Genomic DNA, 16,074 nt, shown 5'->3' with positions numbered 1-16,074 from the left:
ATGGCGTTATGTATGAATGATAGCAGTTGCTAGGTGGACCGCCGAAGATCCTGCCGAGCCCTGGGGGACAGGAAGTTGGTCAACAGGTCAAAGACGAATGGGAGCAAGCCACCAACAGGTGGACAGTTTAGGGCTTCTGCAAGCAACCCCACACTCTCCTCCACCTGTTCCCCCTGTCACTCAGCCAGTCCCAATGGACTGAATAGCCTAGGCACTGAGACACACCCCTGCCTATACTATCTCAATCAATGTCCACTTTTCCATGTGGCTACTCACATGCATATCTGATATATGAACATTGAGGATATATGTGCGTATTAAGTTGGGTCCTGCTGCACAGATCACATGTTTTGTCCATTTTGTAAGAGTCTGAGATTGATTGATGGCCCATTCCACCCTTCTGGATGCCGTGAAAACTGATGCCGGATCTATTTTCGGCCTGGGCACAGTATTTAGGGACTGTGTGTGCCTCCCCGGAATGGTTTTTAAATGTCATGGAACCCAGCAGAGGCACACAGCAGAACCCTTGCCACGGCACAACTCAACAGTGTGGCAAACACCTCCCCCCCTTAAAACACAAGCCGATACATTAGTCTGTAGGGACAAGTATGACAACTCAGTGTGTCACCGAAGGTTTTGGGGCGTCATCTCTTGACATTTCCCCTTGGCGAGGCGCGGGAGGTTTTTGTAGCGCTATCAAGCAGGAATATCAGCGAGGGGTTATCTGTTCATGTGGACCAGAAATTAGATTTTCTTTCACCCTCTCTCCTCCCTTAGTTTTTGAGACAGGGAGGCTTAGTGGTTATTTTAGAAGAAAGTCCTCTCAATCCCTGCAGCTGTTCCTCAGGCACGGAGCACTTAGTCACTGTTTCACTTTTGCTCACAGACAGAACCTTGCAGTGCAACACACAAGCAACATGTCCAATTCAGGGGTTGAAAGTTTTTTGAATGATACATGTTCTGAATAGTACAAACATCAATACTGATAAAAATATTTCTTTGCTTTCTCCTAAAGTACTAATGATATACAGAGCTAAATGTTGGGCAACTTTGATGGGCAGCATTGCCATTAAAAGCTACCATAGTCAAAGAAAGCCCACCTAGTGTTTGTCATACATCTTTAGTGATACCAAGTTATCCTTAATTGTATAATAACATACAGGTATGGGTTTAAATTATGTTAGGTCGATTATATTTCTCAGCACCAATTCCTTGTCAGTGTTGACCAAAAAACGTTATGGCACTTAAACCCTACCCTTTACTCATACCGACTCTGATTTATTTACTGTGTTTATGGGAGCTCCAGGCTTGTATGTCCCAGTGTAATATTACAGTCCACAGTAGCTGGAGTTAGAGTCTGTCCTTCGATCTAACCCTTCACCGGAGAAAAGCGTCATTAATTCCCCTGGCTGGATCAAGGCTCTATCTGTGGGCCACCTGGCTGGTGTGTGGATGAGGCACTGAAAGAGACTCTGAAGCTCTAATGCACAGGAAACCCAGAGCAGCAAGAGTCCCCAAACCACTGCGGCGCAGAAAATCCACTTGATTAGCCACTTAAATTGTGCCTTTCCTTTTGGAATGCTGTGCATGACTGAGAGGGTTTTAAGTGCTGTGTGTGCGTGTGTGTGTGTGTGTGTGTGTGTGTGTGTGTGTGTGTGTGTGTGTGTGTGTGTGTGTGTGTGTGTGTGTGTGTGTGTGTGTGTGTGTGTGTGTGTGTGTGTGTGTGTGTGCGCGCGCGCGCATGTGTGTGGGTGTCATAATGAATGTTTGTGTGTGTGTGTGTGTTCTGATGTGTTTACATGCTTGAGTATTTGCGTGCATTTATGTCCAGGTTGGATAGGTTTTATGTTGAGTGGTGGTAGTGAAATGTTTGCCCCTTAACATGGGTGGGTTATAAAGGGCCTGTATGACAGATGCTAGAGACTCACAAGGAAAAAAAGATAACTTTGACATGAGCTTGACAAATACTACCTTTTATAAGACCCATAGCACCAAGACACTCATACTGTATAGCTTACCTTCGTCTACCAACAGGCTATTCAGAGAGCTTTAGCCTAGTCTATGTGATACCTACTCTATAATTATTAGCTACAAATGTTTTGAACCAACCAAAACATCTTCAATCTTAATTTTGTTGTCTAAATGAAACATAGCACAACAACTGATTCAGTCAAATAAGCATGTATAGAAGCACACCTCAAGAAAACACCACAAACATAATACAAACAAACAAACAAAAATGACAAAGATGAAAAACAAACGATAGCCCAAATAACAAAAAGTAAGTGCAGCTCAACAGACACATGGGACAAGAAGACCGCACATGGATGAAGGAGGTAGTCAGACCCCCTCTCTGACTTCCACAGAGAGAGCGGCCATCCTGCTGAAGCCAGACCTTTACCACGTGAAGGTCAGAGCCCTGTACCCACATTGCACATACCCAACAAACACAGCTATGTGTCAGAGCTTCCGCTCCTCTGCATCTTTGCTCCTTCTAGTCACCATTGGATGTCGGGTAGCCCTCCGATTAACTCACGCACTGGAGTCCTCCCGGTGAGTCCTCGTCCCTGTCGAGTGGCCCCAGGTTGCTAGACTGTCTGAGTGGCGTTGCTACCACGGCCTTGGCCTTTAAAAAGATCCTCACGTCCATCTGCTCTGCAACTGTGCAGCAGGTGCGTTGGGGTACTGAAGTGACACACCAAACCAGCACAGGCCAGGCGAGGCTGGGACACCCCTCTCCTGGTCAAGCCGTTATTGTCTGTCAAACAGGGAAACCTGTCTGCAATGGCTGCTTTTGTGGCAATGGGTGTTTGTATGGGTTTTCCCCCCAATCTTCTCCTATCGGGAGTTCTACCTCAGGCCTTGTTGCATTTATGCTCTGAATTTCTCAAGTGGAAATTATTTTGGTCGTATTTAAGCCATTTTATGGAAACTGAAAACTTGTGTTGGACTTTTTTTTTTTTTACAAATTTAGTTTTTGGATGACATGAGAACATACAGTATTTAAAGCACAAACTGTAAGATCTTAGCATAACACTGGACATGTCAGGAGCTTCCAGCACTGTCCACAACCTCTGCTGGTCAATGTGTGTGTTTTGTGCCGATAGCCACTAGGGATGCTGAAAGTCTTCAGTTGCAGCAGGGCAGACTGACTGGCACCCTCATAGTCGCTGCTTCATCCCAGAGACAGCTGCTGTCTCCGTGACCACGCCAGCCAATGAGGAGTGGAGCCAGAGTGAGAGGCTGGCACTGAGGCTTAACGTGGCTGTCCTGGATAGAATTACTGGATGGACCTGGACAATCCAACACATACACAGCCGCATTCAATCTTCATTTATCAGCATAAAAACACATAGTGTGAACACTATCGCCTTTACAGATGGCAATGACATTAAACTGCACTATCTATACAGCCAGTGACACTATCAAAGGATGCTGTACTGAGCTACATAAATAGTAATGAATTGAATATGCAGATAATAATAGTTAATAAGACATACATGAGATACTTCAGGCAAGTGGTATAATAAATTCTAATGCTTTATAAGTAGGTTGCCTTGAAAAATATTGTCTATTTTGTTCATATTAATAGATTTTTATGGTAAAGGTGTTTACAAAAACCTTAATACTGGAAATAGGTAAATACTGTTGGATTTTTACCATCCCTTCCAAACCTAAACCTGTGTCTCTAAATAATAAGGTTGAAAGTGAATGCCCTGATGGCCCAAGTTTTAACAAGCACTATTTGGACTCTTAAGTGTGTTTTAAGTGTACTTTGTGCAAAGCATGGTGGGTATTGTGGGGTCACGGTAGGTCTCTGCTGTGAACAGTCCATTGTCACTGACCTTGAAGGGCCAACAACAGGTGTTCTGAAAGCATAGGAGAAGACCGAGAGAGAGAGAAGGAGTGAGAGAAAGAGAGAGAGACCAACTGGACGTCACACCAAGTAGTTGGTTATGAAAAGATGACAGCGGCGAAAGTGACTGGCATTTCTGGAAGGCCACAGGAATGGCACCAATGCAGAAGCAGCTATAGAAAGCTTTGGGCTCAGAAAGTGTGTTCTGTGGATACATAAATATTCTGCTACTTTAAGACTAGTGAAATAAGGGAGAATATAAACTAAACAATACAATGCTTACATCTATGCTGTTTTGTAAGACAATTAAGGCTCTCAGAGAAGTGGCATAGTCCCTGTGATTTGGCAGGAGCCCAAATAAAGTACGTCTGACAGGCTCTCCTACCATTAAAAAAGGACTGTTGGATGTAACTGCCACTGTTACAGCTGCCACTGCCATCAGATCACCCAGATTATGTTAACATTCACAAAAGGCTGTTGAACCAGAGAGACTGAAAGACATTCCCAATGGCTGCTTTTGCACACTTTGATAGCATGTTCCAAAGAGCACATTACACTGCATCTGTTTCTCCAGCATGACAAAACGGCACTCCTTTACATGAAGCTGATTATACCTTCAGCAGTTTGCTGTAGGTGCTGTAAATATGTGCACTCTACACAGCAGACAAAAGGGTATGTTGATCAATTTCTTAATGTAAATGTGTATTGTAGTATGGCCTCAGTAAGTTCAGGGTCACCTATTCTCGCTGGAGTACTCCGATGGCTGTGCAGCGTGTGGCCTCAAGGGCCGTGGCCCACAGTCCTGCCCCTTGTTCTCATGGGAACACAGCAGCTGGGAGTGGGGGTGCTCAACACAAACACGGCACCGTAAATCTCCCATCCACCTGTCCATATACACCAGAGAGGGGTTTAAAAGAGCATAGCCTGAGATACTTACATCCTTAGGGATGCCTACAGTGAACCATGGTGAGAAACTGTAGTGTCAAATGTAGTACTTAGAAGCAGTTAAGTGTTGTAGTATGTTAAATTACAGTTTTTGTTCACATGTTGAAATGTCCTTGCTGATGGCAGGTTTGCGCTTTAGACTCGTTTACGACGCTGGCTTCCTGTGCAGGTCGGATGTTCATAAAAGCTGTCAGCGCCGTAGGGACTTCAATTGCCCAGGCCGTTGTCGAGAGTCCCTTTCAAAGGTACACACTGCAAACTGGGTACTCTTCGGGTGATTTATGTTGGGGGGCGGTTTGGGAAAACATCCTAATGTCAGAATCATACGAATGGAGCGGCTGTGGGGACAACGACAAGGCCAGATATTGGCTGCTCACAAGCCCTGGAGAAGAGGGGGTGAAGGGCTTGATGGCGGTGGACAAGTGATTGGCCATCTGACATCGGTGAGAAGGTCCATGACATTTGTCCCCTGCACCCTCCTTTTAGGAAGTGACCAGTGACCTATTTTACATACAGGCACAGACACAAGAGTAGGGCTCTTTGTTTTAACCGTTGTCATTGACTTAACCTTTGACCTTGCCAGCAGGGGGACTTAAATGTTCTTAAGTGTGGACAGGGTTACCTATTAATCTATTCACAAGGCCCATGAGATTAACTATGTATAAAACACACTATGTCAAATATTACTCTAAAACTGTAGAGTGGAAGGAAAATGTATTGATATGAATGCATGGGGAACATGAGTAATCTTGTAAAAAAAGAAATATCTCTAGTAAAGTTAGCAGATAGTCATTGAGGCGTAAAACTAATTAGCATGTGAGTGGTATTGGGAACACATTAGCTCTTCATTGCTTTTAAGTGTAATTGTTTTTACACTGACTAGGGCTGAAGGACAGATGCACATAGGAAGTGGGAAGATCAAGCCTTTTGGATGGGAGTCGTACTGACTCATTATGTCGTGCACATTCTCACTGATGTCAGTCACTGAACAAGAGAGGGCAATGAAATAGACACATGTATTCCTAATCCTAAATGCTGTTTGATGGCATTAATGAATCACAAAAAAGATGTTTCATTAATTGATAAAGAGATTGTGGGATTCCATAGTAATCCTCAATAATCAGACACCACACAAAAATACCAAATGACAGCTGTGGCCATAGAACAGTGAAAGACAGTGAAAGTGAATGCCTCTGTACAGCCAGTGTAAATATTTATTGATGACATCTCGTATCATCACGGAAGCTTTGAGTAAAAAAGCGCATGAGTTATTTAAAATAACTCACAGTCTTATTTCAAATAGTAACATTCACTGCCTGTCTTATAACAAATATTTTGAGCTAATATTTTGAACTAAAACATAACTGTCTTTAGGACGAATGTGTGACAGATTTACTAAGAGTGGAAAAAAGTGTCAATGTACGTATATGGTGTATATTGTTGTGTTATTGAGCTGTTGGAGAGGAACTGTTAAAGGTTTTGTCATCCAACTGGGGTGTGAGTTATCCGTTGCCTAATTCACACTCCCATGATATGACACCCCAGGTAAAGTTCTGCTGTGTTAACCACTGCTTAAACTGAGACACATTTGAACTACTGGGAGAACAGCATGATTGTAACTCTATGTACTATTTACAGATGTTACTTCACACAGTGTGAGTCAGTCCTTGTCACACATCATCATAAGAAAAAAATAGATAATTTTTTAATAGAATGGGAACAAAACATGACACCCTAAGTAAACAGATAATACAATGGCTGCCTAAGCATTTCACATCTTTTGACACCGAAGAACCCCATAAAACCACCAGTTATTGGATAGATAGGGAAGCTCTGGTGGGCCATCAGTACAGTCACAGGAGGGGTTAAATCGAGCAGAGGAACAGAAAAGAGGCCATCAGAGTTGGCAAGAATGCACAGGGCATGACTTTAGAACAGCAGAAAATAACTCAGGGTAACAGTAATCCACTAAGCCCACTATGAAAATCTCTGCTCTGAGTGTGTATTACCCAAGCAGTGCATCGCCGACATGCCAGCTAACTATAGCTCTGCTGGAAGCAGGGGGACTGAGGGAATATCCAGTAAGAACTGAATCATGGGATAAATAAGGTGTGACATGAGTTCATCACACAGTCTGGGAAGCTTTTGGGAATAAACCACACTGCAGTAATCCACAATATACTGAATTTGACCTTTGTTGGTGTTGCTTCCTTTTCCATGATTAACGATCTGAAAAGATACAACAGAGATAAATATCAAAAGAAAGGTCATTCTTTGGGAAAGAGAAATGCAGAGATGCTGAAACTAGAGAAACTCAGAAATATAACATATAATTTGGCATGAAAAATGTGTGTAGGAGTACCGGCTTATCTTGTTCCCAGCTAAACCTGACAGACTTGGCTGCAAACCAAATAATATGATTGAAATGATGGATGTCAAGATTATGATGCTTTCACTGCCTTGCAGACCAATGGAGACACAGAAAATATATCTTTAGGTCGCATTACAAATTACCAGGATGTTAACTAATAGACACTTGATGCAACTCTGACTAAAAGGTCAAACTAAGGACAGTAGTGAAGAAGTGTGGGAAATGTTGAGTGTTCTGTAGGGCAGCAAATACAACTTTCCGCCTGTGTGTGTCATCATGTACTCATTATGTTATGTTTTCACTCCCTAAATGAACATCATCAGTCCACTCCTCCGTGTAAACAAGGGAAGTGTCCTAATAAAACACAGAACAGGCTGCAATGAGTAAATAGTTTCAAATTTCACACTCATGTGTAAAGTAACACAACAATGCATATCATTTCATGGGAGTTTATGAAGTCCAAAGAAACTTCCACAAACTCTGCTTTCTACCTTCATGTACATGGTTGTGCTCATGTCTTTGGTGTGTTGAAAACCAAAGTCACTGTATATTTGTCAGTGACTATCGACCACATCTCACTATCTTGTACAAAATCCTGCTGAGGTTAACATCTTGGAGATTACTCATGACTCCATCTACATTGGTGGTGGTTAAGGCAAAATGATGATATTCAATGCTGGGCATATGAACTTGTTTAAAAGTGTTTAGTCGTCTCTATACAGTTTACATTCAAATGAAATTCAGATGAATGTGAAATGATCAAAAATACATTTTGTGGGGCTTAACATAGATTTGAAAGGAGAAATGTTGGGCCCATTTCTATGAACTATTCTTATTTACATTGTACTTAGTAAAAAAATCAATAATGCATAGGTAATAGGGGTGCACGAATGTCATGATTCGATTCGATACCGATTTTTAGGCTCACGATTCGATTCAAAATCGATTTTCGATTCAAAATTGATTTTCGATTCAAAAACGATTCTCGATTAAAAAAATTGATTCACAGTATGTAAATGTTAGTGCTGTCAAACAATTAAAATATTTAATCGCGATTAATCGCATTTTTGTCATAGTTAACTCAAAATGAATCGCAATTAATCGCAAATTAATTAATCGCAAATTTTATTTTTATGCTCTTATCATGGAAAAGTGGATTGGCTTGCTTTATCCAATGTTTTATTTTATTGAAAAATAACATTGCCAAACAGGGCGGTACAAAATTAAATTATAAAGTGCACATTTCAGACTCAGCCTATAGTGCAGTTAAACCATGGCTTAATATTTTCTTTTTTCAAGTTTGCTGTGAACATAGAAGTCATGCAGGCCTCTTATTTAAAAAACAATGAACCGTAACAGTAAGGTTACCAATAAAAGGTAAGCCTACTACTTCTGTGCTTTCAGCCAGCTGCCTGTTGACATTTTCAGACAACAGTGAAGCTTGCTTCTTTTGCACAACACAACTTTTAAAGGTAAACTTTCTATTCAGAAGCTTTTTATCAACCATTTCGCCGTATCGCGCTCACCATCACTCAAACCGTACCGTTAGCCTACTACACAGTTTGCGAAGCCAAAAAGAACGTTAATCTTAAAAAAAAAAAAAAATTATAAATATGAATCGATTTTTGGAATTCTATGAATCGATTCTGAATCGGGAGCACTTGAATCGCGATACGATTGTGAATCGATTTTTTTGCACACCCCTAATAGGTAAGTACATATTGTTGCATCCTTTTATTGACACCTTACTCTAAACATTACCCTTATGTTAATTGTAGATCCAAATTGTTACCCCTGCTGTCTACTAATGTTGGAAATACACTGTGCTTACCAATTCATTCAGTGTTCAGGACATAGTACCAAAGAACTCCTAAAATAATCTTGTATTTCTAAAGTGGATCTCAGACAATTCAGGATCACTGTGTCCATTTGATAGACAAATAGAGTTCCTTGGTCTCTGACAGCACACAGGTTTGCCCAGCAGTGGGGTGGACTGCTACTGTGTCCCTAACTAACTAGGGTAATTAAACTGCGGGTGTCCCAGCAGGGGGCCTGGACCTGGTCCCAGAGAGCCTCTGCTCCATCTGGAATCCACATCCAGCCCCCCCTGCTGGGAGCGAGCCCGCTTGGGACGGAGAAGACCGTGATTAACCCTGCAGCGAGAACAGCATGTCCCTACATGCCCACTGGAGTCCTCTTGCCCATCCAGCCTCATCCTGAGTCCCTGTCCCAGCCTAGGCCAGCACAGCCCAGCACAGCCCAGCCAGGCCCACGGACGAGATGGTTAAGTCATCTGGATGGCCTATGAGGGAGGACAGGGGAGGACTCCTGCTGCTCCTAGTTGTTTGTTTGCTTTTGTTTGTGTGGGAATCAAAACACAGGGTTAGCATGTGCTCAGCAGGACTACTGCTACAGACGAGCGGAGATCAAGACAGGGAGGGCGTAAAGTGCTACTGACGGAGTTTCTCAGATCCATCTTGCTGGCTGTATTGTCCAAATTGATTTGCCAGGATGACAATTATGACATCTCAGAGTAAATATTTTCATTGTGTTACATTTTATTGTTTTTAAATCACCAAATGCCAGTGACTGTTCCCAAAGTAAGGGGAAGACACTTTATAAAAAAAACTGTATTTTATGCATACCATAGTACAGAGACATTTCCAAACTGTATTAGATATGGAACCAAAGTTAACACAGAATCAAAATGCACGTTTTATAATGCTTAAAAACGTTAAACCCTGATTCTAAAGACCGCTGAACATGTGGAGACACAGTTTTTTTTGTCATGCTACGTATGTGTTCACACAGCATTAAACTTAATTGTGCCCAGGGTAGGGTATCACATGATAGGGAGAGATGCCAAAGCTTGAAGTGAAAATAAATGCATTGATAAGATGGCCCAGAATTTCTCAAATTAATTTAAAAAAAGACGTATGAAAAAGTAATTCCGATACAGGCTGTGAGTCTGATCCATCAAAGAACTAATCAAATTATACAAGGGAGATGTCAGAAATTCTATATTCTACATATTGAGACTCCATAAAACTCTAATGTGAAAAGTCCCTCAGTGGAGTGAAACTCTAGACAGTACATCCAAATTATCACGCTCACACGGAAATGGAATTAAGCTTCAGATTAGGACTTTTTGTGAATGTCGAAACTGCTGGAAAAGCTCGGCAAGGTAAAGAGATCCAAGTTGGTGAGCATCACTCCACTCCCCCGGCCTGGACTGTTGGGAAACAAGCCAGTGTGCTGAACCTGAGATCTGAGAAACCTCTTACTGAATGCTCAGAAGTGAAATGTATTTCACAACTGTCTCTCCTTTCTCGCCATAGCTCTCAGACTGTTTATGATGGCCGTCGAGGGGTGTGGGTGGTGGGGTGGGCGGTGGGGGGTTTGTGCTGAAGGGCCAGCTGGGCCCTGTGTCATAAGACTGTACACTAGGCTCTACACCAGCGGGGCTTGAGAGTCACTAGTTGCCAGGACGGAGGTAGGCACGGCGTCTATCGCGCCAGAAAAACGTACCTGGGATCTGTGGGCAATTATTCACAGTCTCTCAGGTTCCGCCCGCCTAAGCACCAGAGGCCCAGGGAAGGGATGGTCCTACAGAACAACATTAAATCTGATACCTGCTATAGGCCCAAATACGTGCTGCCTCCAGAGCAAGCCCACGGCTAATCCATGTCTGCAGTTCAAATTCACCAGGGTGTGTTTTCACTCCCAAATTTGATCATGTTTACTTTATTAAGTGAAGCTTTGTGGACGTAAATGTAATATAATGTCAAGGTTAAAGTAGTGCATACTTTGTGGTGGAAAACGTGTTGTGTATAAATCTATTAATATTACCTTATATTGCATAATTATACATATTCAATACTTAACAAATAATAATATGGCATTTCTCTAACACTGGGTCAGCCACATTGAAGAGTCTGAAGTGTGAAGTGGGATGATTTCAATAGAATATTTGAGATGTTTACTGTTTGAAAAAAAACTTTTACTGGTGTGATATTGTAACAATAGCCATCTCTGTCTTGTGTAAATGAACATTTATGGGGCTTGTGGTGTCATATCTTTAGGTGAGGGTATTGCTGTCACACCTCAGTTATCTCCAATAAGGTGTAGCGCTGTTTTATTCAGGAAGCGGGAAGACACCTTTGAGCTGGTGCAAAGTGACAGGATTACTGAGGATTGGTCAGGAGTGTGAAAGCCAGGGACAAATGGGCTCAGGCTCTTAAGAGTATTTAGCCAATAAGAAACGTGCTGTTTGAAGAAAAGGATTGCTAAGTATAATCAGGATGTGGTGTCACTTAAGCTGTCACACAGCATAGTAACCTGGGAATTTACAAATGAAATCCAGAGTGAATTAAAAAAAACTTCAATGTGACACAAATTCAATGTGGGATATTTACCCACACTTTTGGTAAAATTATTCAATTAAAATGAGTCTTGCCAAAGTATAATATGCAATAAAAATGGAACCAATGAAACAAACCTAAATGCGTATACAGCTACACTTTCTGAATTGAATTCTGAATCTAAATGGGAGCGTCAGCTATGTTTTATGAGGGTTTTCTAGAGTTATTAACTAATGTTCAGCAGAAAATATTTTCATTAGAATAATCAATTCACCAAATGAAAATGGATCCTCAAAAGAAAACACAATTGTCATATACAGCACATTGTGTTACCATCAGACACTTAAACCATCAAACATATAGTTCCAGTTATACACCATATCTCTCCGTAAAATGGCGCCAATATTTCCTGAGAGAGCACATCACCTTTTAACAGACATGAGGATTAACAAACATTAAATAATACATTCCTACCCTGTGTTCCAATTAATATATGCTGGTTGTTTTGGGGTGCTAACGTGAGTGGCTAGGCTGCAGCAGGTCACTGAGTGCTGAGAGCCCCCAGATGGTCACTGAGTGCCGCGGCCCTGTCCCAGCTTCTCCATGTCTCTCAACAGAGGAGACTGATCGCCCCACTTGTGCTTTGTTCCCCCGGAGTGGACATGCTCTGTTTTACGAGCGGGGTGCCAATAAAGGGGCTGGAGCGCTGCCCGCTGTAAGTGCCACACAGGCCGGATGGCGCCTCCCATACTTAAAACCATATTTAATGTTTTACATCACTGTGCCAGCGGATCATTTGCTTAAGGGTGCTGTAATTCCCAGCAAAGACCAGCATGTGTTTCACCCAGGAAACAATGTACATGCTTTGACATGTGGCTTACACACGATACAACACATGGGAGACCATGCCAGCCTTTTCAAAGGTGGGCATCACTGAACTGTTTATAGCTGTGAAATGTCTAGTGGCGTGTCTGATCTTTTTGACTGGTCAGAGAATCTAAAATAGATGATGATGCATTTATATGGCATACAGTTCTTCCGGTGAGATCACTCTTTTTTATTCACTGAAATGATAAGATACCATAGTCGCTCTGTAATGTGCGGAAAGTGAAAGGTATGCTCTAATTCTCTGCCCCCTATGCTTCTGGCTCTGGGGACTGTCATGGTGTGGTCTGGACTCAACAGGCCAAGAACAGCGAGTCAAATCAGTGTGAAGATGAAAAGGCAGAAGACAGCTCCTTCAGTGTAACCTTCACATTCACTGTAACACGCTCTCCAGCACTAAGACTCACATTGCATCATGCACTTCACAAGATCCTTGTCAGTCTGGGTCAATTTTTCAGTAATGATCTACGCCATAGAAAACTCCTCTACCAACCCTAACCCTACACACATAGCACATCTGATAACATTTGTTGGGCTGTTGTATTTGTGAAACAAAAACACAACTCATTGTGTGAATAATAATATGATTTCATGTGAAGAGTATTCTACGCGCAGTATATCATATACTTTATTATATACAAGGACTATGCTTATCCTGTAGCTCTGCCTCTACACCATAGAGCATCATACCAGCATCTCTCCTGTCAGCTCCTTAAAAGAGACAGTCAGCATTGTTATTGTCTTTGTGGTGGCATTCACACCCACATAGTGTTGTTCCAACTCTGAGCTTCAAATGGCATTCCTTTAGAGTGTCAGCGTCCAAAACAATGTCGCCTGATTATTTAAACCATTTGCACTTGCCAAAAATGTTGCAAACTAGACCACCCTGTGGGTGAGGAACTGAGACTACCACCCAGGATTGAGAGAGACGTGGTAAGTACCTGCCAAGCCCAACTATTAGCCACCTGAGCTAAATTTGGCCCCGGCCAGCAGCCGCTGTGGCCCCAGCATCGCGTTCACACCTGCTGCGGCTGTCTCAGGCCGGGGACAATCATCGCAGTTCTGGGTGGGAGTTTGGCATGCTTCGGGTTGGGATGCTCAGCCGCTCGAACAACAAAGATGCATTCCTGTGGAGCCAATATACAGCATCTCTGTGATCTGGGGTTGTTTCATGTGTAACACATAGACTTTACTGGACTCTAGAAAATCACTGTCATCAGTTCTTTTTAACACTCGATAGGAAATGGCTACGTACTCATCTTAGCATCAGATAATAGTTGTGTAGTCTCATTTTGTTGCCTTTCAGGAGAACATAACCACAGAATATAGAGTGATGTCTGGACTCCCATTTGTAGAGTAGGTCGTCCACATGTACATGGGATTAAAACAGAAAAATATTCCATTGTTTGTCTAAGAGAGTTCTGTGCTTGCATGTTAATCTCTCAGTGGAGCTAATTGTGAACACTAAAAGCAGAAGCAGTTAATGGGGTAGTGCTAAAAGACTAACAACTCAGCAGAAAACATAGAAAGATGGATAACCAACAGTGCAGGCTTAACTCACAGCTGAACTGATCAAACTCAACACAAACATCCCTGCTCAAGTGGTCCCTAACATTAACCAATTAAAGAGTTGAAAGTGATGACTGAGGACTCTTGCTGCTGCCATTATTCCATTTGGGCAGATTCACCACCCAAGAGAGCTTGCAGCCTGGAGTTGGGGTGTGAGGATGGAGACCACACAGGAGAAACAAACAGTTTAACTACATGGCTCAGGAGCAGACAGACTCGCCCATGTTACAGTGCAACACAGGCAGAATAATACTGATTAATGTCTGTTAATGTAACTACATGGGTAAGTAGCCGACCACAGACTCGCCCATGCTACAGTGCAACACAGCCATATACTCACCCATGTTACATTGCAACACAGCCATAGACTCACCTATGTTACACTGCAACACAGGCAGAATAATACTGATTAATGTCTGTTAACACTACGTGCCAGAGTTTGGGATTTTGAGTACAACAACTGTTCATCTGGTTATAAAAAGATACTTAAACCAATTGGGCCTGAGTATCCTCAACCCTCTCTCAGTTGAAACCCATGTCAGATAAGCATGTATCCCTTGCAGCTTATTGGTGAAATATGCACTACAAAGTAGCGGTGTACTCTTTTTTTTCAGTTTTTTCTTACTGTGTTCTTCTTGTAAATGAGAGTCAAACTGCAGACATTTGTAGACAAGTGGCTGTGTGGCGATGACTGCTTCTGGTTCATGGGTGGCCTTGGCTGTTGTCATGTTTGTGTTGCAAGACTTGTAAAATAAAGCTTTGGGAGGGTAGCAGAGGGGTCTTATGGACACCTACTTAGAGATATTTAGTTGGATATTTTAAATGGGCCATTCCTTCCTTCTGATCATCCCACAAAAAGATAGAAATCTCCATGATAGTGTACATTAATACACAGTTGACAGTAAACAAAGTGTGCTTCTACTTACTTCTGTGCAATTTTACTTTTCATGTTAATGTTGAACAACCACGTATGACCAATTTTGTTTATACCTAAAGGAAACCCTGAGCCACTTGCCAGTAATGGTTACATGGGCAATGGATTCCTTTTGAGTGTCGGAACATGTGATACACTGATGTTCATGGGTGTTCCAGCACGTTCCCTTGTTCATTTTTTTTTTAGATCATGGATCACCTTTAGTTTAGGGAACATGGGAGAGACCTGAAATCATATTTCTGGCTCAGGCGTAATCATGCCGACACTTTACTCCAAGGCATTCACAGAGCGTACACCCTTCAGAAAGATGATCATCTCTTTCAGATGCTCAGAACATGACACAAGAATGTCTCATCAGAGATGGAATATTGTTTTGCACTTGTTCAGCGTAGGACGTGTTTCAAATGTCCATCTGCAATCCTAAAGTGAATATGTATCATTGACATGATACCCATAGACCTTATAATTTATGGACTCACAGCATATCAGGCTCAACAACAGGCCATCGTAACTCTCAGAATATTTGCTGATGGTAAACTCCTAAAATAATCTTGACCTGGATTTGATACAAACATTATCCATTGGATTCCATGTAAGCATTTCAAAAGATCACACCATTTGTAATTCTATTGAACATCATATTTTTCTCTAAATGTGTTTAAGTGTTTGGTGTTATTAGCAAACTAAACCTGTCTAAGGCATGTCAGAAGTAGACTGCATGGCACAGAACTTCTTGCTCTGTAGGGTACGCCAGCAGGGATTTGGTCATAATCCTTTAGCTGCAGTGGCACAAGACCTGTTGGCCATCTCGTGTCCGTGCTTACAATCCCCCAGTATCTACAGAGTGTGGAGAAAGCCCAGCTGTAGGCTGGGTGTAATGTAATCTCTGGCCCATCACAATGCTTGTGTTCAGTGAGTCGGGGGGCGAATGGCCTGCACTGGTTACGCACCGCAGCAGGTGTGAAAAGAAACTCCAGGGCTGTTGCTGATTACTGATTGCTTTAACCCCTCCCCTCCTCTCTCCTTTTTTTCTTCCTCTCTTTCTGGCTTTCTGGGCTTTGTTTTCATGCATTTAAAAGCAGAATGTAATAATGTGTGATGATGCCATAATATTAATGAAAACATTGACAAATAAATTAAACTTGTCATGAAC

This window comes from Sprattus sprattus (assembly GCF_963457725.1).
Source record: "Sprattus sprattus genome assembly, chromosome: 8".
NCBI classification, from domain to species: Eukaryota; Metazoa; Chordata; class Actinopteri; order Clupeiformes; family Clupeidae; genus Sprattus; species Sprattus sprattus.
The sequence above is the reverse complement of the archived record's forward strand: the minus strand, read 5'-3'. Positions refer to the sequence as shown.